The sequence below is a fragment of the Nothoprocta perdicaria genome, unplaced genomic scaffold, assembly GCF_003342845.1.
Source record: "Nothoprocta perdicaria isolate Ctin4 unplaced genomic scaffold, notPer1 scaffold_188, whole genome shotgun sequence".
In the NCBI taxonomy this organism is placed as follows: Eukaryota; Metazoa; Chordata; class Aves; order Tinamiformes; family Tinamidae; genus Nothoprocta; species Nothoprocta perdicaria.
Genome location: NW_020455071.1, coordinates 338,616 through 362,683, shown reverse-complemented (window position 1 = coordinate 362,683; position 24,068 = coordinate 338,616). Strand labels below are relative to the sequence as shown.

General features: G+C 40.1%; 1 protein-coding gene across 2 annotated transcripts in view; it reads right to left on the bottom strand.

Moving 5' to 3' along the window:
- The window catches only part of EPHA3 (EPH receptor A3), a 192,328-nt gene extending 185,093 nt beyond the window's left edge, over positions 1-7,235 (bottom strand). For both annotated transcript variants that reach the window (XM_026036932.1, XM_026036933.1), the window contains exon 1: positions 7,171-7,235. The gene's annotated coding sequence lies outside the window, so the exon portion shown is untranslated. The remainder of the gene's footprint in view (positions 1-7,170) is intronic.
- Positions 7,236-24,068: the final 16,833 nt, after the last annotated feature.

Here is a 24,068-nt window from a genome sequence, read left to right as displayed (position 1 = left end):
GGGCCGCGCCGGGGCCGCAGGGCCGCGGGGCCGCTGCCCGCCGAGGCCGCTCCTGTCACTTCAAAACGGGGGTCCGGCTCAGCGTTGCCGCGGCCCTCGTGCTCTAAGAGCCTTTCTGAAGCGCCTGCCCCGSTGACAAGGGATACGGTGACATCAACCGGGCCGAAATACTGCGTTTTCCWCTTTTTAGGCAAATAAATTCAGCACAAGAGAAGGATGGGCCAAATTMTGGAGTACTTCCCTGCAGCGGGGAAAACACCTGATCACGACCAGGCCCACTCCAAAGGCCCCTGTTGGTGCTGCCAGGGCTGACAGAAATGTAGTTGTGCCCACGAGGGGAACGATGCTCTTGCTCCGCTTCAGAAGGTAGAGTGGAAGCCGGAGGAGCGGCAGGTCCACCTCTAACTAAAATCTTTATTTAAGTCTTGGAATACAAGCCAAAAATCACTTTTTTTTTTTTTTTTTTTTGAAAAGCATTGAAATCTGAGATGCACCTTCAAAAACCTATTGCCAGCGAGCAAAATGACTGATTAGGAGGCTAATTAGTCTCCTTCCTCCCTTACTCTCCATTACAAAAAAAAAAAAAAACAGTGCAGTTTTTGTACCTTTAGCTTTTTTTTGTTGTAGTAGTATTTTCTTTAAATCAAAAAAAAAACCCTGTAATTTTAAGTAGCATGGTAAAAGTTTCAAAGGAAAAGCATAAGCTAGTTTTTTTTCTCTCCCTAAATGATCACSGTAGATTAGAAGTGAGCATACTTTTAATTTATGTCAAGTTAAAAGCTATTTTTAAGCATACGAAAACACAGTATCATTATGATCATACCACATTTTTCAAAACAAAAGGAACACAGAATAATCAAATCACATCTAGAGGTTGTTGCTGTGCTCCACATTCTAAAAAGTTCTTTTTTTCCTGGTAGCAGTGACTAATTATTTATAAAAATAGCCTAATCTATTTTAGAAATAATAAACATCTATTTTTTCGGTCTGCTTTCCCCCATTTGTTTAGTCAATTCCATCCAAATTTTCGGATTTAAACTTCCACTTTAATGCATGTTTAGTGAAAGCAGCTGAAGGCAGTGTGCAAGACAACCAAAAGGTACAGCAGCGTGACAGAGCAAGTCACGCTCTGGCCTTCGATACTTGCACGCTGCTTCCAATGATGGCAACAAAATATTCATACCGTATTCAGAAAGTGGGCCCCAATGATGCTRCCAGTTTTACAGATTTTGCATAACTAAATCACCTTGCATGTAATGATCATCTTACACTAGGTCTCACCTATCAGAAAGGGAAAAAATACAACACAAAATTTTCCATCACGTTCTAATTTAACCTGAAGGAAGCACCCACAGGCTTTAGAAAGCTTCCAGATTCTGATTCAGGGCTCTGGCAATCTGGATATATTTTACCTCAAAACGAGCAGATTTTTAAGTGTTCCTATGCAAAGCAGAAGTCAGTCACCTCACAGTGATGCAGAAGTACATTCAAATAGTTTTTTTCCACTAGGAGGAAAGTAAAAACTCTGCAAAGGAAAAAGAGCACACATGCTTGTATACAGCATTGAGCTAAAGAGAAAACTGAAGGTGAAAGGAAGAAATTACAGAAACCATCATAAAGTGGTCTTATTTACTCCCAGTCGCTTTTGTTAATTCAAAGAAGGGAGAAAAAAAATAAATATACCATCTATATACCCCAAAAGCAACTATCTGGAAAAAAAATAGAGTTTATTAACCAAACTATATTTATTTATTTTCTTAATCAGTTACTCAGTATAAGAAACAACAAAGACTTTGATTCATAAAAGCAGAATCCCAAGTGGTTAGCTTGACATTCAGTCACTAAAATAGTCTCTTTACATTTCAGGCATGATACACAAGTCTTGAAAGCCACTGTGACAGTAGAAAATATATAAAGTTGAAAGGAGACCAGACTTGAAGCAAAACATAGATAAATCTTGGTTTTAATGGAATGTATTGTCCTTAAGCAGTAGTAAGGAAATTCCACTGTTAAGGAACAGGAAAAATAGTATAAAACATACCATAACATGCCTGTTTTTCGTTAGGGGAAAAAACATRTACTTCAGTTTTTATGTGGTTATTTTTCAGTTTTAACCTTTTCTTTTACAGCAGCCATTTAATACTGTTTGTTTCATTTGTAAACACACAATAAATGTTTTATGAAAAAAATCATGATAGGCTGCTTCCGTAATATCCCCCTTTTCAAAAATGGTGTTACTCCTACATTGACAAGATAACTTTAGCATTACGAGACAGAAAATGAATACAGACCAAAATGCCAATTGGTTCAAAAAAGGGCAAGGAAATAGCACAACACTTAGGTTGGGGTAAGCTTGTTCATTGCCATGGGATTTTGGACTAGTTTCAGGCTTCCCTTAAGGCTGAGATGTCCTACAGCACTGTGGAAACGGAGTCCTATGTAGGGAAGAGAAATTCCCGCTTGCCCGGCTGAGGCGGGGGCTGAAGGAGGACACCATGAAATCCACTGGCATAACAGCCGACGGCAAGAAAAGCYTGCAATTAACCACGAGACGCAGAGCTTAAGGAAAACAAAATTCATTATTTCCAGTGCTCATGGAAATATTTATTAATCTTGAGAACTTCTTCCAAGCAAACAAAGTGTACATTCACTTCCCACTGAATTCAGGTTCTTGAATGTGGCTCCACTGGGTCTACCACAGTAAGTAGCCCCTCTCCATTTTCTGTTCAACGCAGGTTTATATAACTATGCACAGATTCCTCTCCTTGCACCTTGTTACGTATTTCCAAATATCTATCTTATTCAAATGCCTCTTCAGTCACTTTGTCTCTCGGTGTTCCACAAGAAAACAGACCATAAAGTTTCTACAGTGACACGTTAGCAGATTACTGAAAGAAAAACAAATTTTTCTAAGGAGACTGTTGTTTGGTGGACAGTATTACATTCTAACGTGAACAATTATTTTCAAGCTTCTGAAACAAAAGAACAACAACAAAAAAAGAGAACTTTTTCTTCTTCTCACTATGATTTTGCATTTTGACTCAATCTGTGTTGATGGAAAAAAAATCTCATTAGCCCTCAGCCACGTGTGCTCAGACCTTCCCCGCACAACACAGACTTTCAGAGAAGCGGAGGATGTTTCCCTCTCTCCTATTTAGCAAACAGCTTCATTACTAAGCAACTTGCTTCGTCCAAACGATCATATCTGAGAAGTAAGAATAAACAAAGTTCCTCATGCCAGATTTTGAAAGCACTCCAGCGTACAGTTAGCAGCTTAAGTATGTGCCCTGAATCCTAAGGTATTGAGCACCCTTGGCTCCCGGAGAAATCTGATGGTTCTGAAGCAATTCCGGGATCTAGAAAACTGCTCTTATGTTCAAGATAGTATCTTTATTTCCCAACTAATCTTTTGAAATTTGGCCTACAATTTAGTAACTTTGATCGTGTACAGGACATTTTTTTCTTCCACAATTATCAGTTATATGAGAATAATAAATGCCAGAACATTCATTTCTCTGGCTACAAGCAGAGACAAGATAAATGTGATTCCTTTTTATATTTCTACCAATCATACAAACAGAAAAAAAGCACCCAACAAATCTCAAGCCCATAAGCAGAGGTTCTGAACATTAATAGAGTAGGTCACAACATCATATGCAACTGGAGAAGGCTGCACTCCAGTCACGTGAAAGGTGTTTTACTGAAAATTATAAAAATCCACTGAGCTAAGGTCAAATTTGAAAAATCTTACACACACATACACACAAAAAATTAAATGCTGAAACCAATACAACTACTGGCATGAATACGTGGAGCAGGATTTAGACTCTGCCCTTTTGTCCCATATGAATTATCCATCACATTTCCATTGTGTATTATTAAAGTGACTTGCTTTTTTATCCTCCCAGCCCCCACATCTGTGCTGCTGTAATTTACGTGAATTGCAGTTAATGATCACTTGCGTTATGCTTAATCAGCATATCAATAATATACTCTGCACAGACTAAGTAGCTCTTCTTTCTTTCCCCTTTAATGAAACCTATAGAAATGGAACTGGTATTTGGCTGATTGGCATTACAAAAAGGTTGCCTAGGCAGGTGCTGGAGATGGTAGCACAGGACGCAGGCCTTGTGCTTGCTGCCAGTCATGCTCCAGCATCAGCAAAGGCAGCTATTAGATCTTTAATTCAGTTGCTTAGCTATCTAGAGGGGCCGACGTTTTGTACTTAAGGGATTTTAAYGAGCTTGACCAGACCAGTGTTACTGACGCCAAGATTATGGCTGTGTGGGATGGTTCAAGGAGAGATCACATTCTTACAGGGTGATATTATTAACCAAGGTCTAAAACACTGCCATCACAGTGTTTTTATGTGGGACACAGAAATCCTTGAATACAAATGAGCTATAAATCTGAACATGAATATTCAGGAATTTCTGAAAAGCTGTCATTATAAATGCCCAAGTCAAGTCAGCCTTAAAAGAAAGAAAAAAAGAAAAAGAATAACCACCACTGAATGCCAAAATGACAACCAGCTTGGGTCATTTTACCAGTAGGCAACCAGCTTCATGTATAGCTCAGGTGAAATGATGTAACCTAGTAAGAGGATTGGATACTTGGTCTAAATTRATTTTTAAAAATTTCTAAGTTGCCCTTGTCAGCACATTGGCATTTATGACTTCCGATGAGAAGCTGGGCGCTGGAGAAGAACTGGCATGACACCAATATTCTCATTTGTGAATCACAGCCTCAAGTGTGGCTCGATTAGCTTTACCTTGTAAATCACCACTGTGCTATTAGCAATCTTTCAATATGATGTGACATCTTTATTATAATGTTTTTCCACTGAAGTTTAAGTTCATATTTTAGTTTGCTTGGAGATAGATGCAGCCATATGTATCAGGTTTAATTAATAGAATATAAATAAAGGACTGTGAGAGGAATACATCTCTTCCCTGTGTTGTTGGAGGTGCCTATTACAGCATTTCACAGCAAGAATTGTATCAGGTAGGTGCTCCCTTTTTTTAATTTACATTCATGTTTCAATATTTACACTTAAAATTTCACAGTACTTTGAAGGTTACWATTGATCGTTCAAGTTCTCTCATAGAAAAGCTCACAATACAGGATCTAAATTAATATACTACCATGTGATTTTTACATAAAAATTTCATTAACACGTAAAGACATCAGTCCAATTCTGTGGTTTACTTTAGCTGTAATATCCATGGATACTACCATCAATAAGAACAGCGCACACAGGCAGACACAGATGAGATGTGCTGGATTTACCTAACACAGACTTGCAGAAGCTAATAAAATTGCTTTGAGAAATTTGGGGGCCCTTTCTGCTGGGGGTAATGGAGCACATCTGTTTTTCTTATAGCCCCCAAGATACCCTGCATCGTTCCCTACCAACTGCTTTAGCCATCCAAGGCAGGAGAGGCAGCTGCAGGGAGCAAAGCCCTAGGTCTGCACAGCTGCAGGGAGATGAACAGARGAGCAGAGGAAAGCAGAGGAGGCTGCAGGGAACAAAAAGGGCTGCGCAAAACAAAATGTGAAAAATGCAACTGTAGACAAAAAATCTGATGAGCTAGAAATTACTGGAGAGACCCCTCTTGGACATCCTGTTTATAAAGGTTTCATATTGGGAAAAGACAGCAGGAACCGCCACTAGAAAGAAACATGAACTCTCTTCCCAGCACTTCTCCAACAGAAGGGTACAAGTTGTTCACAAACACAGAGTTCTATATATAAATTCAAAAACATAAACCAAACAGTAATCCTTAAATACTTCTAAACACACTTGCACAACACTTACCCTCAAGAAGGCACTACTTCAAATGCTAGCRAGTAAACCCCTTAAGGCAGAGATGCAAAAGCCCTGTTAGCACTAATCGCTGTAAAAATGGTACAGGTGAGGTGGCTTCTCCAAAGACGCAGARGGATCAGCAGTAACACCAGCTAACATTCAAAATTCTAAAGGCTTTAGATGAAGAAAAAATAGCAGTTGCTAAACTACAKAAACTTCCAGCCCTCATCAGAACCAGGAGCGTTTCCCAAGGAAACAGGAGTGGCAGCAGGAGCTGGCAGAGGTTTGCTCATGGGGTAGGAGACACAGGCAGCGATAGAGACACAAGAACTACTAGTTGTCATCCCAAAGGAGGTGCAATAAAATAAGTCTGCTGTGGGGGAAGGAAACAGAGCATCCCCTAAGGGGAAGCACATGGGACAGCGCACAGAAGAGCTCCACAAGTATTTAAGCTTCTCTTTCAAGATGAGCTAAATGGCCCAGGCTTTCTCAAGGCTAAGGGGGCTCCTGATGTTGGGGCTTTTTCACTCAGGGGCAGAATACACAGAGTGGATTCTCCTTCCACATCTGTGCTACACAATGCAGAAACTAACAGCAACGAGAGGTTGTTCCTACACACAAACCTGTGCATATATTCTACAGAGGGACAAGGAGTAACCACAGARCTACCAGTACCACTGGATGGCTACAGCCTGATAATAAATAGGCAAAATTTTGAAAAACAGGCAGACTGGCAGCAAGCAATGTGTAAAAAGTGTGGAATTGGCAAGTACAAAAGCAGACACTTTCTAAGACTAAACATTTGCTTATCCAAATATAATGGCCAGCTTCATTCAATCTGGAAACAAGCTAAACAAAAAAGGCAAAAAAAAAAAACCCTCATGAGACTGTAGACATTTCCCTAATAACACTTAAATTCAGAAATATAAATACAAGAACAACTGAGCACAGAAGTTGTCAAATGTGTACTTACATCACCCTGCTTATTTATGTCCATATTTTTTTTCCATCTTCCACTACTTCCGTTTGAATAAATTATCAAGTAATACTATGCAATAGGTTGATATCTTTTTAGGAATACACCAGAAGGAACTGTACTTATTAACAATTGCTTAYTCAATACACCTTTTCCTGTCATTCTTTCCAATAAGGGTGGTCTCTTGACAGGGATTGCACGCAGTGCAATGTATATTGTACAGAAAAGGCACCAAGCTGTATAAGCCACATATTTCAAGTTTAGACGAGACTAGTTTTGAAGCTCCAAAGAGCTATTACGCAGTGTCCTCTGAAGAGGAAACAATGGTTAAATAGCATATTGGTCTGCGGCAGCACTCTTCCATTTCACAGTCTAGTGAACTCACCCCATGTGATGGGTAGGAGATCCAGCCCAGCTCCCCTTGAATTGCTTTTGAATCCAGCAGATTAACTACAAAAAAAAAAAAAAAAAAAGACAAAATGAAGAGGAGTGAGTTTCATTTGCCTTTGTCCAGTTAACCTCAGTTAGCCCGTACTAAAAGATGTGTTTGTTTGGGGCCTTGTGAAGCAGTTCATTTGTTCAGGTGGCTTGGCAGCTAGCTACAAAAAAAGAAGACAAATGAAAGGGATCGTCTTGTTTATGTTAAAACACTCCATGAACAGCAGACACAGGAACTTTTTAGAAGAAAATAGTGACAAAAATAAACAATGTATCTCCATCCAAATTAATTACAGCAGGGGGTGGGAACAGAGCTGCTTTATCAGCTGCGCAAACTACAGCATTTTCCCCTTGGATGCTGATATTTGGGTCAACGTGCCTAACTACACAGGTGAATCTGAATATTTTAATCATTATTTGATTAGCGGCATGTATTTGGCATTTATAATTTTCTTAGAGTACAAGAATAAGTAACAAATGCTGATGAATGTCCTTTAGTTCTTTCTGATCTAATATAGTCTTGAATTGCTTGTAGTAGTGAGCTGTTTTCTAAACATTACATGCAGTGTTAGACACAAAAAGTAATTATTTACAATGGTATAAATTCAAATATAGCTATTTTAAAAGGACCACCAATTTGTAGCTGATTTTTTTAAGGAGGCATATAGCAATTTTCAGAGGAAGAAGGAAGGTTTTATTTGTAAACATTTTGACACAGGCATTTTCTAGTCAACTGAAACACCGCGCATTTGTATCCATTTGAAAACATTACATATCAACAAATACTTTAAAGAATATTCTTCCTGTGCAAAAAATCAATTCTGTTCCTTATCCTGGAGATTCTACCAGCAAGTGCTTATTCACAAAGCTCCCTAACAAACTATTTATGTATTGAAATATAATTGAAAGGGGGCAACTGGTACAAAGTAGTACAAAGAATCAGTCTCTTATGAAAATACAAGTCAGCAAAGTATTCGTATGCTGCATGACAAGAGTATAACTTCATGACTGCATGGCTCCATGTACCCTCAGTATTTATTATTTGCAATTTAGATTTACTTTCTTTGCCTTTTTTTCTCTCCCCCAAAATATGGAAATTGCAGTGAGGAAAGAAATAAATCCTGTCAAATGCAAGGGAATTTTAACACCTCCGTGTGATGGATCTATTAGAGACGGCCACTGCAACAGCGTAAGCAGCTTCTATTTGTAAGCCTGAAGGGCTGTCACTGTTCCCAGGACCAGATGGTCTGGGGATTGGTGCTCAGAGAAAACAGAAGAATAGAACGGGGAAAGGGAAAAAAAGAGGGAAATTATCTATAAACCTGCTAAGTAGAGCCATTTGTATTAATCTGGCATTCTCTTGTACTCACTGTTTAATTTTGGACATCACTTAAAAATAGAGCTATCAAGGCACTTTGTCCTGTTCCCAGAATGTACAAGGAGGGAGAGAGAGAGAGAGAGAGAGAGAGAGAGGGAGAGTGGGCAAAAGCAGGTTGACAGCACCAGAAATTAGACAACAGGTCATATTATAAACACCCACACATACACCCCGGTGACTCTGCATGTGTATATTTTCGTATGATGTGCACACGTATACATGCAGAGCTATACTGCAATGAATGAGCTGTTCTCCTGTCCATAGAAGGAAAAATATTTCCCCCATTCTAAAAGAAAAACAGTGTTTTCAAATTTTACTTACATCAGTAAAGACCAAAATATCTTTACTAATCTTACAGAAAGAACATAATCCAGTATTCTCTATTCCTTTGGCTCTAACATTATTAGTAATTAAATTCTCAATCATGTACACATAAAAAACATCCTTATTGAGTGCATAGGGCCCTAGGCAGACTACTGTGAAGCAAGGCTTGCCTGTGTTATTACACAGGAAATACTAATAAAAATTCAAAAGGTCACTTTTTGGTGTGTGACAACAAATTCCCACAGATTATGGATCTTCTAGGTTAGACGGATATATTTGTTGTACATCTGCAATACATGGTGGTGGTGAAGGAAGTCTGACTTCTGAGGTAAGTTCCTTGACAGCAAGTTACCAAGGCATATCAGGAGTAAATCCTAGTTTTTATATATATATATTTTTTTCACACACACACAAACATTTTAACAGTAAACTTGTGAAAACATGCTTGCAGACACTTTGAAATTTATAATTTCAGTCCCAATTCAGTCTCATCTGGGAAAAAACAAGCAGGGAACACCTACATTCACAATCTAGTGGTCCTCTCCCCGCTTACTGAGCAGTGACAGTGTGATCTCGAGTCGGGATTGCTGTCCACGTCTCTCTCACCCCTGCTGTACACCTGCTGCCTCAGAGAAGGTCTCAATCCACAGGGGAAGCAGCCACAGGGATTAGGGCAGGGCTGTTCCACCCCATGAGGGGCAGTTAGAGCCTCGGGGGCAGCCGGGCAGCCCGTCCTGCACCGCGGCGGCCACCCCAGGCACGGGGCTGGGAAGCTCCTCTCCCTGCCCTGCTGCCCTGTCTCACCAAGCGTTTCGGAGCCACTGGAACAGATGTAAAGCCAGCCCTCGTTCCAGGGCATCCTATGAGCCAAGGAGGCTTGAACGCTAGAAAATGAAGTTCCAGCTCTTACCTTTGATGATGAAAGGCAAGAGTTTCAACCACAGCCTTACATTTGCTAGCAAGTGCACTGAATCAGAAAGATAGGGAGCAGCTCTGGTAGATCTGCCTCAGTCTTTCCCACTGAAGCTACTCCACTTGTGTTACAATACATTTGGATCCAACCTGTGACAGTGYGAGTTCTTCAGCCTAGGGAAGAGTCTCTGACTAGCACAGTCAATTTTGGGCACATACACCTTATTCCTTTCTAGACAGCCCTCTAACACACAAATAAAAGAACTGCATAATCCACCCTCTCCTCTCCCCGCTACTCTAATATCAGTGTGCACGTCTACGAGAGCATTCACAGCTCCTGCTGGCCTTAACTGGATYGACTGAACTAACAAATTACAGAACAGGAGCTTAATAAAATTAAATTCGTATCAGCAACATTTTCATTACACAGCTATGCTACGCATCATAAATACAATAAAGATTGAGCTTTTTCCTCTCGGTGCATCCGCTCTCCTTCATTCCACCTTCTTATCTCACCTTCAGATGGGAGCCACTGGGCAAATTACTCCATCACATTCATATATGCTCCACTACAGGAAAGAGAGGTTCACACTGACTGCCTACAAAAGTCAGCTTGCAGTTCAGGTGAGAGTCAGAGCATCCAAAACAGATACCTACAAAGGAGGGCAAGAATATTCCCATTCACAACAAAAAGAAGGGAAAAAATCTGCATTCCAGACCTGTAGCTTTATTAATAAGGAGTTTTGTGCTAAGCATATTGATCAGCTTTGGTACTGCACATGCTTCAATTTCTTCCACCAGTTTTTATTTATGCCTGAAAGAGCAAAAACAAACAAACAGAGAAAATTCCCTTTGTGGCCACTTGAAACAAAACACCCCACCCCTCAAAAAAAAAAAGGTTTTGTAGTTCTCATTTTTGCTTTGACTTCAAGGGAAAGTTGTACATCTCAATAAAAAGCMAAAAAACTAATGCCAAGTTTAAAGGCTGCAGGGGTCCTCAGCTCTGACACAAGGATATGAAAGGGGAATTTATTACATTTTGCCATCATGTGTTCTACCATCACTTATGAATCTGGAAATTGGATGAGAGACAAAAAAGGTAATAATTTCCCTACAGAGAGACTGAAGAAAAAAAATAAAAATAAAAATGGATTAGATATTTATTGTCTAAATCTTTTTTGCAAGGATTTGTAGGATTAGGTGGAAAAAAAAAGTAAAATTTTACAGATGCAATTGACCCACATAATGACTACACAGCTCGAGTTGTTTCAACTCTCTATGGACTCCAGTGTGACAAAAGGTACCACACTTGGTCACAAGACTGAGCTCATTGATTCATGAAGTGTAATATGGAGAGATATAAAGGCACATGAACAGCAGCTGGCATACACCAGCACCACCCAAACAGATTTTTCCATATGCCAGGGAAATTACATGGAAGTCCACATCCTGAAGGATTACAGTCGCCCCTAGCCAGAGGTAGACCAGAACAAAGGGAGGGATGAGGAAAACCATCCCTTGAGGAAAAGCAAAGAAGAGGCCAAGCTACTTCACATGGTTGCTGCCAGTGTAACACTCAGGTACTCCAAAATAACTGCAGACAGTGCAACACTCCAACAAGCAGTTGCAAGTCAGATAAAGCCCTAATTTCTCAGATTATCCACAACTCATATATTTAAATGGGAACTTGACAATGGAAAAAAGGATAATAGGAGCATTATGYCTCTGTAATAAAGTCAGTGACTCCTCCTGTTTTGTTTTCCTTCCTGCATTGCTTTTTGAAGGCCACTTGAAGGAGAATCRGGACTTCCAAGCTCTTTCTGAAGCTTATGCATCTTGTACCAWCTCACACAACTCTAAGGCATTCCTTATATTTCCTTATGCTACCAAACRCTTCCAGTGTTATTCTGCCAACTCTTGCAAAAATCTCTGAGGTTGACCAGCTACTTGCTATGGATAATTCTTATGGCAGCCTGGCGGTTCTGCTGCCATAAACAACTTTATTTTTTCTGACATGTCTTAAAGGGGATTGTTGGTTATACTAAAGGAAACATGGAAGAGCTCTCAAAACAATTTAATAATAATAATAATCAAGAGCTCTGTAATAATTGCTGCTTTCTACATTGGCTCGCATCATGTAAATAACTTTACATTGGCAAGTACTCCAGGGGCAAGCACTGGAGAACATACTGGTATTAAAATATCCCAGTGCTCTGCCAACTAAGCAACCACCAGTGCTACCTTTGCAAACAGGACTTAGCCCTTTCACACAACAGCCTCGCCCTCTGCACTGACACTGCAGCTGTTCCTGCCAGATGGCAAAATACTGGCAAAGCATCGAATCTGAACATGCTCCTTCTCTTGCTGGACTATTCTGCCCTTCAGAGTACACAGTTTTAAGGGATATCATGACTAGTTCCCACAAAGTGCATTTGTGCCATGGAGCTGAAGCCAAATCTCTTCCCGGTGTCTGGAACAGGAACAGGCAYGTGAAACGCAGAGCTCGCTCATTCTCCTTTTCCTGGCACCCAGAAGAAGCTGAATGGGGGCTCGAGCGCAACGTGACATCCCGGCCCCCCACACTATCGGAAACGACTTCCAGTTCGAGTGAGGTGGCAGAGGGGCTGGCTCGAGGCTCACTGAGAGCAGGTTTTATCAGGAGTGATGTCACTGCCAGAAAAGGCATTAAAAACTAACACGATTCCTGAACACGAACTGAAAGCAGCAGCACTTCTAGGAGCTTGCAGAGGAATGACTCCTAAACTGAACACAGCCAAAAGTAATCCTCACTTTCTAGGAAACAGGGAGAAAAGCCTGCTAAGCTAATAGAGAACTTCCAGTGTGTAAAGGAGAAGAACCTGCAAACAGCAACTTCAACACCGTATTTCCAAACCACATCTTGTACATAAAAAGACAGAATAATAATCAATAAGCTAAAATATCTTTTCTTCTGATGAAGAGCACTATCGTTTTAAAAGGTTAAAAAAAMMCACTTTTTTTTTCTATTTTATTTGGTATCAAATTGTCAGCTTCAAAAAACACTAGTTATTAAAAAAGGTAACAAATGGAAAAAATTACATTTGCTATGCAACTAAAAAATGGTGAATGCCCATAATTGAAATGTGTCATACCCTTCTGAGAAGCAAAAAAAGCATTTTGCGGCAAGAAGTCAGCCAGAATTTGGTTTTGGGGTGGGACAGAGTGGAGTCAGTAAGAACTGCCAGACATTTTTAGCATGGCGGCCTCCTCCTGGCAAAGGCAACTTGCACCTGGATTTTTATGCACCTCTGAATGCAGACCTGAGTACGCCCAACTTTACTCCACGAATAGCAGAAGTAAACTAAGAAGAGCTGCAGCAGATCAGTTTAACATCTGTTTCAATCTGAAGATAAAAACCAGCACCCACAGCCAGACAGGCTGGGCCTTAGCTAGGACAAAGCCAGGTTGTGATGCGCTCACCACGATGAGCACCTGGGATCAGTCACTCTGCTAATGCAAGGTTTACTAAAGGGTGGCACAAACCGCAGGGACACAAGCAAACCATACAGTAGTTTTGCAATTACTCCATGAAGCAACRCTAATCAATGCTACCACTCTCCTCGCCCGCCCCACGTGAAACGTTGTTCTAAGCAGCAGATTTGGGGCCCAGCTTTCCACTTACTGTCAGCTCTCCTGCAGTTTTATGGCCCCAGACTTCTCTTTAACAGTTGTCATGAAGATGTGATAATTCTTGCATATGCTTAGAAAGAAACACCTTAGCATAGGAAACATCTGTTAGGTGCCCATGCACTGCCTCTGCTCGGGCCATTCTGGGAAGAAAGATGGGAACCTTAAGCTGTGCTTCATAGCACCAGTCTCCCCAAACCAGCTAGTAGAGCTTTGTAATGCACCCCTATTGAGGTGCCCACAAAGCGCAGCCCATTGACCAACAACTCTCTTGTTCCTAATGTGTGATTTCTCAGGGAGATTTCTGCTACAGCTCAAAGCCAGATTGCAGTCCTTCGAGAGGCATAACACTGTGAGGTCTGCACTTTCAACTCTTCTTGCCTATGTCATTATATTGTACAATACAAATATGATTTTGTACAGAGCGTTCCAAATTTGGCAACTGTCACATTCAATCTGTGGTTAAATTGCTGACTGAAGAGCTCTACCAGGGTGGGGTGAGGAGGTGGAAAGAAGAACAAACAAGGGAAAACCAAAATGAATTAAAAACCAAATGCCCTAAAAACATGCCCAAGAGTCTTCACAAAGGGCTGCTGGATAGCCCAGACCTCTGTTATTTTAATTAAAATGTTCAGTAAATAATTTACAAACTATTTCCAGATCTAAAAGACTGTTATAAACCTTAAATAAAAAGACAAAAGACTGGCAATACTAGACTGCCAAGTTACTCTCTGGATTATTACTTATACAAAACATGCTCACTTTCTAGAAGCCTCCCAGGCCAGTTATTTGACAAATTCTCTTTTTACGGCAGTTGCCTTCAGCTATTGAAGGGGAAGAGGGTTTTTTTCCCCTCACAGATTTTACCCTAACAGACTCCCTGACAGCTTCTGGGGTCCRATTCAGGTAGCCCGGTTCTTCCTAAAACCGAAGAGTGAAGAAGCGARACCAGGAACCTTATCCTACATTTCTCTTAAAAAGCTGCTGTAAACAAGGGAGCACAGTGCAGCACTGAGCAATATAGGAGCGACTATAAATTGCAGCACAGGCTGCAAGAACAGTGCAGATGAGTGTGGGTCTCCGAGCACACAGCAACGCTCTCGCTGATGCATCAGCATGGAACGAATCCCGGTACGGCCGGGGATCAAGGCACCTCTGTCCCCACCGCCACAGCTCCTGCCGCGCTGGCTGCCCTTGGCCCAGCCCAGCCCGGCCTGGCCGTCCTCCTCACTTGCTGCCACGGGTGGCTCTCAGATCTTCCTCCATCTACCCAATGTGGAGCCCGACCACAGCAGAAGGGACAAACTATCTTTAGTCCATGCCTAAAACCATGCCTAAAACTGTAAGCCTCACCTGTGGCTTATAAACTCACTGCCAGAACACAAAGTGTGAGAACTACATCGTTTTAAGCAGAAAAAGTTTGGAACCCATTCCACAGCAGATGAGAAAATTACTTAAACATTTTGCTGCTGGAAAACTTAACACCAAAAGCCATTCCCGCTCACACCATCACAGGGGAACTTAAGCACTAGCTCCAGCTATGGAGAACAGGTAAGCTTCGAGTTTACCTCCTCATCAAGCCGCATTGAGCCAACAGGGATGTAAAAGGGCTTGATCCACATAACTTAGCCACTTACAGAAGCTATTCTGGCCATCATCTCGAGAAAGTACCTAAAGATAGAGAGTTTTTGCACTAGCGATGACATCTGAACTAGCACCTCCTCTGTGCAAGGGAAGTGACAAACCTACCCACTGTTTTTTCCCCGAGTACCTGGCCGCACTAAGCGGTCGGTTGCCTAGCCCTTGCCCAGGTTGCAAGGGAATATYCTCATGGATGAATGTAACCAAAACAGATTTTATTTCTTTTTTATTAGCTTGAAACATGAGTGTTCTCTTGATATTGTTTAAGCAGCGTAAAGCTCAATTTTCAAGTATGCAAAAACATATGACTGGTGGGCTGGAATGCAATGTTTATCAAACAGGCCTAATAAGGTTTCAGTTTTATTAGGCGATTTCCTGTAAGCTGATATATGCCAGTTCTTTTCATTAAGACATGAATATAAAAATTAAAAATAGATTATCCTAATGAGTCCCAAATTAGTATGTCGCCTTCAGATGTTTTTTTAAACATCCAYTCCTCCGATGGTCCTTTAACAGTATCTCCTACAAAAGAGGCATGAAGCCATTACACATTTTAACTGCTGTGCAGCTTGAAGTCACATTCAAATCCAAATCCTCCAAATCTCATACCACTCTAGTGTTAAATCTGGCACCAGTAACAGCGTTAAAATGAGAAGCCAGGGGCACTGTCAAAAGGTAGTTTAAATTGGAAAAAAACAAGTTCACTCTTTTCAGGCAAAAAAATAAACAAACTGGATGAKTTGCAAACTTTTCAGACCTTGCCTTTCAGCAGCCTTGAACCAGGTGGGTTTCTAGAATTTTAGATACTAAGCGTCTCAGAAAAGGTATCTCAGCATATGCAGCACTCAGTTCTTAAGTTTTCAGAAATCTTCTCCACTGCTGCAAATTGAAAGTTATTCAAGGTCCTGAAATCACCAGAAATTAGAGCAAATAATCAACAGTGCTTTGATGACTGAATTTGTCAAGATGGGAGTGCAAGACCTGTAAACAGCTGCTCACTTGCCATTCCCAAGTGACACTGACATATTGACTTTCCCAAGTGAATCTACTTGTATCGTGCCCAATTTTAAGCAGGAAAAAAGATAACTTTTAAAAAAATTCTTACATGGAGTGCAGAAGAACAAAAGTCCCTGTAATTTTTTTCYTAATTTGAAACACAGAAACTAAGACCTGTGAAAGAATTCAGAAAATCCTAATATATTCAGAAATCTTCTACACAGGTGCATCCTGACAGAGTTTTGTCAACCTTTACTACTTAATGAGACTCTTACAAATCAAGAGTTTCAGCTTGCATGGCCTACGAAATGCCTGGGTCATTACACAGCCACTCCACAGAAAAAAAACAAACCCATGGAGCAAATAACTAAACATCTTGATGCAAAATTGGGGGAGAAAAACGCCAATAGCAAAAGAAATCTCCTCAAGTGTCATGTTGAGAAAATCAAGATCCTAAAACTAGTTTTATTTTCCAACGCAGTGATGTCACCAACATGATATTTTCATTGTTTGCCAGGTTAACAGAATTTATGGAGGTAATTAATGCAGAACATGTGTGCTGAGCTCTCCATATGAAAAATGGAATTGCCCCCGACTTCATTTGCTGCCTTTGCAACCAAAACCTCGCTAACATCTTTTTTCACTATTTCCATATGTGAGAAATACAAATATTTATACCAAAGGTAAATGCTTAAATGACTCTTGTATTCTCATCTACCCACAAGCCATTTTTTTCAGACCTCTATCTTCTGCTCATTCCTCTACTGCCATTTCCTTCCCACAAACTGCTCAGGCACCAATTATTTTGCACAAACTAAGCACATTCCTTGTGCCTCTTCTCCACTGCTGCTCTTCCTGGTTAGCATAGACTTTTTCTTCTCTTCAGTCTCTTGAACACCCTCAGTCCTGCTTTAACTCGGCCTGTCACCCAGGTTTTGCAATCAGCCCCACCAACTGACTAGGTCAAAGCAGTAATATTAGGTGAGTAGTTCTCTTCCTGTGTCTTTTCTCCAGGAAACTACAAAGCATCTCCTTTTCTCCTAATAAACAGCACTTGGTTAGAAGGAACGGACACATGGTCCTCCCACTCAGCAAGGAAGAAAAGCTTTGCACGCTGTACTGCTTGAATGCCAATTTATGGAAGCAAAAGCACTGGCATCTAAGAAAGGCTYAGTAAGGGGATATGGGATGGATGAGGTTTCTCTATAGTTAGTAAACCYGGACCACAGGAGATACCCCATAGCTGTTTGCTTCTGCTCCAGGAAAGCTGACCTCTTGCCATTTTGCCATTGCTAGCACATTTGTTGTCTTAGATAAATCATCTTTGGAGGAAAAAATGTTTGCGGGAGAGAGACCTAACAATCTCAGGATGCATTTGGACATAAACTTAAGTATGTGTTCTTTGCTGGTCATAACTTTTAACACTGGACAAACAAGATTTGCTTTGCTTTCCTTTTTTTTTTTTTTTATGCCTTTCCTTAAAAATAATAAAGACTAATACAGAACGATTAAATAGAATGGTAAAAATACTTCCACTCTGTCTAAACTGCAGCCTGTAGAAATGCACCCCTGCTAAAGCACAGTCACGAAGCTTACTAACGTAAACACGGCTTAGACTTCCAGGGAGGCAAGGAATTTCTTAATTTGTGCCTCACTCAGCATTCAGATCGTCATAAGCCATGAATTCTGGGCTCTAAACAGGGCAGTTAACTGGAGAAAAATTGAATTTGAGTCTGATTTTGCTCAGATTCAGCTCAAACTTTCACTTAATCCTCCTGCTACCCCATCTCTTAAAAAGCCTTGCCTCTCAAAGCAGCAAATTGAAGAGAAATTCAGTTTCTGTAGCTTCTCAACAACTGAATCAAGAAGCCCAAAGTCAGGCATTCTCTGCCATTTGCTACTGAGCAAAGTCTGTGGGAAGCCCACCACAGAGCAAAAGATCTTCCGGTACTTTAATGATAATTTACTTAAACACTCAAACTTCTCTCTTTTTCACCAAGCCATACAAACTTTCTCAGACACCAATTTAAGAGATTGCTTTTTAAATTATTGTCCTCATGTGTGCGACAACTGTACCTCCGCAGTTTTTTCGTTATTATTTTTAAAAGCAGACCAATGCAATGCAAACTCCTGCATCCACACATAGTCACAAAAACGGTATGAGAAACCAGCCGTAAAAAACGAAATCACCCTTTCCACAACATATTACACTAAACTGCGAACCTCAACATTCATCCTATTGTTTGCTTAATTGCTAGTAAGTTCCAGCCACTGTTCGTTTGCGCTGCTATTATTCTTTCATCAATATTTTTCCAGCAGATTAATGGGATTTTCCTCCATATTTTGCCTGAAACAGCAGGATACAGTAGTTTGTGAAAAAAAAAGGAGCGTGGCACTAAAGTTTCTGCTTACAGTGTGTCTAGTTTAATAACAGCTCTGCAAATTTAAGACTGTACGGGCTGGCATTTCATTCATTCTACCCGCCACTCTCACAGACTGGAGCTCTTTTGTCACTGTCCCGAGACTTCTTTCAGACAGGATTATCTTTATTGCTCTATCTTTACTTCTGTCACCCATTCACTGCAGAAATTTAAAAGCAATTCTCAGTCGAAGGAACCCAATTTCCCTTTTGCATTGGTTTCGCACTGCTAAACAATATTTGTGGTAGGATTTATCAAGTACTTAGGAAACTAAGAAGCACAAGGCTACCAGTGGGGAATATGATTCTAACCCAGCAAATTACTACCATGTTCTGTTTCAGAAATGATACCACAGGGAGTTCGTATCTCATCTTCTGAATTAAACTATTCTCTGGTAACTTTTGGTTCTTGTTACAAGCAGTTTAAATATTAAAAAAAATAATAAAACCTACTGCTTTGAAGTTTAGGGAAATAAGAGCAGCTATAGTACTTCAGTGAATTTTTAGCAAAATRGATCACTTAGGAGTAAAGTCATGGAGATTAAATTWAAAAAAAAAAAGGRCAAAAAAAAAGCAAAGAATTCTACTTCTCGCTCCATTCTCGAGATGCTGGATTTCTGCTCCAGAAAGGTGATGGGTTTGTGAAATCGTTTTGCCCCAGCTCTCAAGTTTTTTCTGACTTCGATATCTCTAGACTAGTCTAGTCAATTCAGCTCCTTAAGCTTCTGGTGAGAGTATTTGTGTTTCTCATCCCACTGAGCATAGCTTTGAACTTTAACAAATGCAAGGACATGATTATGTCTCCTTTTATTTTATTTTAAAGAAAATAACATTCAAATGGTAGCTACAATCTACCATACCTGAATGAGCTACAGGAATCTCCTGCAGCTAAATGAGGCTCTGTATAAAAACCTAGAGACCCTACTTTTGTATTTGGTAACAGCTCTGTAGTGACCCTCACTGGTGATACAATCGAGCRTGCGGAAGAACAAGGAACTGAGCACCTGCATCTGTATTTCTAAACTTTCATCAAGGGGGGATTACAAGAACATAAGTCATCACATACTCTCCTAATGGAAAATTTACACATTTCGAACCAAAATCAAAAGCAAGCATATTAATGCCAACTTAGTTACCTCCTGCAGTTGTTAAAAACAATTAGAACTAATCTGCATATTTCCCCAGATGGGAACGAAAAATTTAAGTTTAATCAGAGTATACTCCTGATATGGAAAGATTTCAGGTAAACAATAGTTAAACTCAGCATAGCAATTATCTGTTAAACAGTTTGTATTCTAGGAGTGCTCCAGCAGCTTTGTTTCCTAAGGTATAAAATACAGAAGAAACTTCTTCCAGGTCTCTACGCTTTGACTGGTTGGCTGGATACAAGTATCAACATGTAACCAAATTAACTTCAATGAGAATTAATTGCAGTGCTTTATTTGGATTTCTCTGCATTTCAAACATCTGCTTYAAGTTTGCTATAGACAATGTACTGATTTTTCTTTTTACTATGCTGTTTTGAAATCAGCAGTGAGTCAAGATAAATTTAAGTGACAAACAGAAAAGAAAATAAATTTTTCCGTCTGTTAGACCCTGCTATCAAAACCACTGAGAAAAAAATAAGGAATTTATCCAACTTCTTTTTCTGGTTGCATAGTGTCTTAAAACATCTTGGTGTGAATTTTTAGATGTGCTCATTATTTATCTAACCCTACAGCTTGGGATTAAACACAGAAGCCCTGAATAAGACACAGCTGTATGAAAAACAGCTCTCTAGACTCTCACGAGCTTTAGCTTTCTGAAAATAAATTTAAAAAAAAATCAGAATATTAGGCTTTCTAAACCTACTTTTAACTTCTTTTGCTATTAAGCACTCAATAGCAAGCTATAAGCATCACTCGGAATTACGCCATGATACATCGGAACTTGCCCTGAGCTAATGATAGGTGACATACAGTAAAACAAGATTCGCAAAAAGCATTTTCCCRTACAATCCCTTTGGATTCTACCGAAAAGTGTCCAGTATTTCCAAAAAGTTGGTCAGATATCTTGTTCCACATGCAAACTGCATTTTTCAAACATGCCAACTGCTGTCATTAACCCAGAAATACACTCCACTGTCTTTAGTGTYTTAAAGTGTTAACAGAGACTTGCACAGATAAAGTAGGGAATTTAATTGCAGTTACACACAGTTCTGAGCTGGTAATGAACGAATAAAAGATGAAGCCACATCTCCAAAACCAACATAGATGGAAAATAGAGCCTGATGAGAACCTTCTTGCTGTTARCAAAAACAGACACTATTGGAAAGCAAGTACTTTAAGCAGATTTACCATATTGATCTTTTGGTAGCTACGTTCACACAAAATTAATTTTATGCTAGATTGAGAGGTTACAAGAAGTTTCCTGTCTGCACAGTCAAAATATTATTGAAGCAATTCAGGTTGTCAGTAAAAGCTTAAACAAATTTGCTGATAATCCTGTTAATGACCCAGGTCAAGTGTTAACTGTTGTGGGTTATAAAACAGTGAAATTAAGGTTGCTGGTACCCTCGGGCAGGCAATATAGCTATAGAGAGATTAAGAAAAAAAAATTATTAAATTACTGAACGATATAGCTCAATACCATAGGAATTGTTCAGAAAGAAACTGCATCCTTCTACAAAAAAAAAAAAAAAAAGGAAAAATCCTCCCTCTGAAAAATATTCAGCAGAACAGAGCAGCAGAACATGTGGTTTCTATGCACATACAGGGTTCTGTTTGTAACTTGAAAAGTTAGATGTTAAATCTTCCTGACATTTTCCTGCTTCTCGGAAAGCGGCACACATTTCATCACCGTACGCAGATAAGTTGGAACTTCAGAGAACCTTTTTGAACTTCTGGGATTAAATAGGTAAAAAGCATTCAGCTTTGCAATGAGCACAGTGGGTTGCTTAAAAAACAAACTTAGCAGAAAATTGTCGTTTTGACAAGAAAAAACATATAAATAAAAATTTCTATGATGAAGCAAATTAAATGGGCTCCAAAAAACAGACTGCCTTTAATAATACAAAGTGAAGTAAAACAAGAGCTTTCCATTGCCCCCCTCATCTTTTTCCTCTCCACCCTCATGTCCATTCCCATTGCAGCATTAGCAGTCGTCGATCTTAATCATAACAGTTAACTGTGGTTGTATTTAAAAAATAGAATCAACTCATTCAAGTCAAACATATTTAGGGAATGTTATTGGTAGCCCTAAATGTTCTAACATGTCCAGTGCAGCATTAACATGCCCCCCAGAAGTTACACAAAACTACATAAAGGCACTAAAAAAGAGCTTCAGCCTTTGTTAAAATACTCCATGAGTAGGTGCTTAATGTTTTATATTAAGGCATATTAAAAAGATACCTATTTTTATCTACCCGTATGTATTAATATCCTTTATCCAAAGTATATCTTTTTCAGTCTCAACAATGGGCAGGGGGAGGAGTGGGAGACTGCTCTAAATATCCAGCACAGAAATGTAGCAAAAAACTRTTTTCTTAGTTTTGGTGAGGAATTTAAGATACTGAAAGTAGAAAAGAAAGCAAAGAGATTGCAAAGAAAAAAGTTACTTAAAGAAGGAAAGTTTGACTTTTTGAGGTTATTTAACACTACATGCTAATGCTTGGCCATTAAACAAATTAGTGAGTCAGCTAGTCATAATAATTCAGACTCCTAGATGCACAATACCAGCCTAAATATATGTAAATAAATAACAAAACTACCCTGATCTTTCCTAAAGGAAAACTTAGAAACTTTAAAGTTAGCCTGACTTCTAAAAGAAACTGTCAGCATTCCTTTTTAAGGATGATTAGCAAAATACTTTCAAAAAAGTAGGCGTGCAAACACAGGTTAATGTCTAGTAGCTGTGTTTATGCTGTTGTACTCATTAACCATTTTGAAAATATTACTGAGAGACTACAAGTTTCAGAAGTTTAAAGCAGTGATCAGAAGCAGCGTCTAGTGAAAGCTGCTCTGGGCAAGCACGCTTAATGCTCATTCTGTACGGTACTGACGTTTCCCTTCTCTAACAATTCTCACTGCCAATTCAATAAATGGGAAAAATACGAAATAAGAGGTGGGTGGTTTTCTTTTGCAAACCCGAATGCACTAGTATATGTTTTATTTTGGTTTCTTCATAATTACTGCTAGTTTACAGACTGTGCCTGCCTGCCACTGGCATGGAGGCAGAGCTGCTCTGCTGACTAACAGAAGCCCGTACATTACCAAAATGCTTTGTAATAACAAGAATAACCCTCTACTAACATGCTTGTTTTAAATTCAGAAAAAAACACTTGTGAAGGGTGACAATATTTATAAAAACAGCATGTACCTGGAGAGCGACTTAAGGGTGAGCTACTACTGAAAACAAATTATTTTAGGTAATCCTTAAAGCGCTGCCTATGCAAAATATATTTGCATAAAACGAGCAAACACAAGAAGCGTTATTCCTACAATAAAATCATATTGTAGCTTCCTTTTAGGAATAGAAGCAACTCACTTAAGATTACCCAGAATCTGTAAAGTTTTAACCCTTCCCTGTTTGCTTTTACATTATTTTCTTTCTTGTCAAAAATGATTTAACGCCGTTAGCCCTCCGCCTTATCCCACAAGAAGCCTGAATATCAAGAAGTGCATCAGCATTATTGGTACAGGGGAAAGGACCTCGTTAATGGCTCGCAGAGCCTCTTCTCCTCTGTGATTCGAGCAGGTGCAGGGCTTTTTTATGACAGTTTGCTACCAGAAGTTCTCCACAACCGCTGGCGTCCAGATTTCGCCGATAAAGACGGCAACGCTGGACATCCCGACCGCGTCCACTGCRGAAGCGGGAAAAAGCAGCGTTTCTTTTTATTCATGGACAACGGGCAGCCTCCCATCTTTATTTATGGGCAATGGACAGTCCCATCTTACCATTAAAAAAAAAAGTATTTCAGTTGCTTTTTCCAAAGAGCGCATAASGGGCACAATTTTTCTCCGGGCAACCTAACGCATATTTTGGCCATAATCTTTAAAAAATTACACGAGGGTGGGAGAATAAATTATGCTTTGATTCAAAAACTATTTACATGTGCACACTTCATTTCAAAAAGGTTAAAGAGTCACATACGGGAAAAATAAAGAAGGAAAGAAGAGAAGAAACGCTACAAGAGCAAAAAAATAAACCTATACGGCAGATAGCTCTTTCTAAAATAGAAAGTACTGATGATGAAGGATCCCTGTAATTAAAAGTCAGGGAGCACGGGATCCCCGTGCCGGGCTGGGGACGGCGAGGAGGGCGCAGGAGCTGCCGCCGCTGTGCGCGCGGCGCGGCTCGCGCGGCCGTTAGGCAGTTGGCCCCTAACGGTCGCCGCGCGGCCGTTAGGCAGTTGGCCCCTAACGGTCGCCGCGCCCAGGCGGCACCGGCACCTGTCGCGGCGCCGCAGCTCGAACCGCCCCGTCCGCGCCCGTGTGGGCGCCGCGGGGCTCGGCGCGGCGCCGCGCACCCC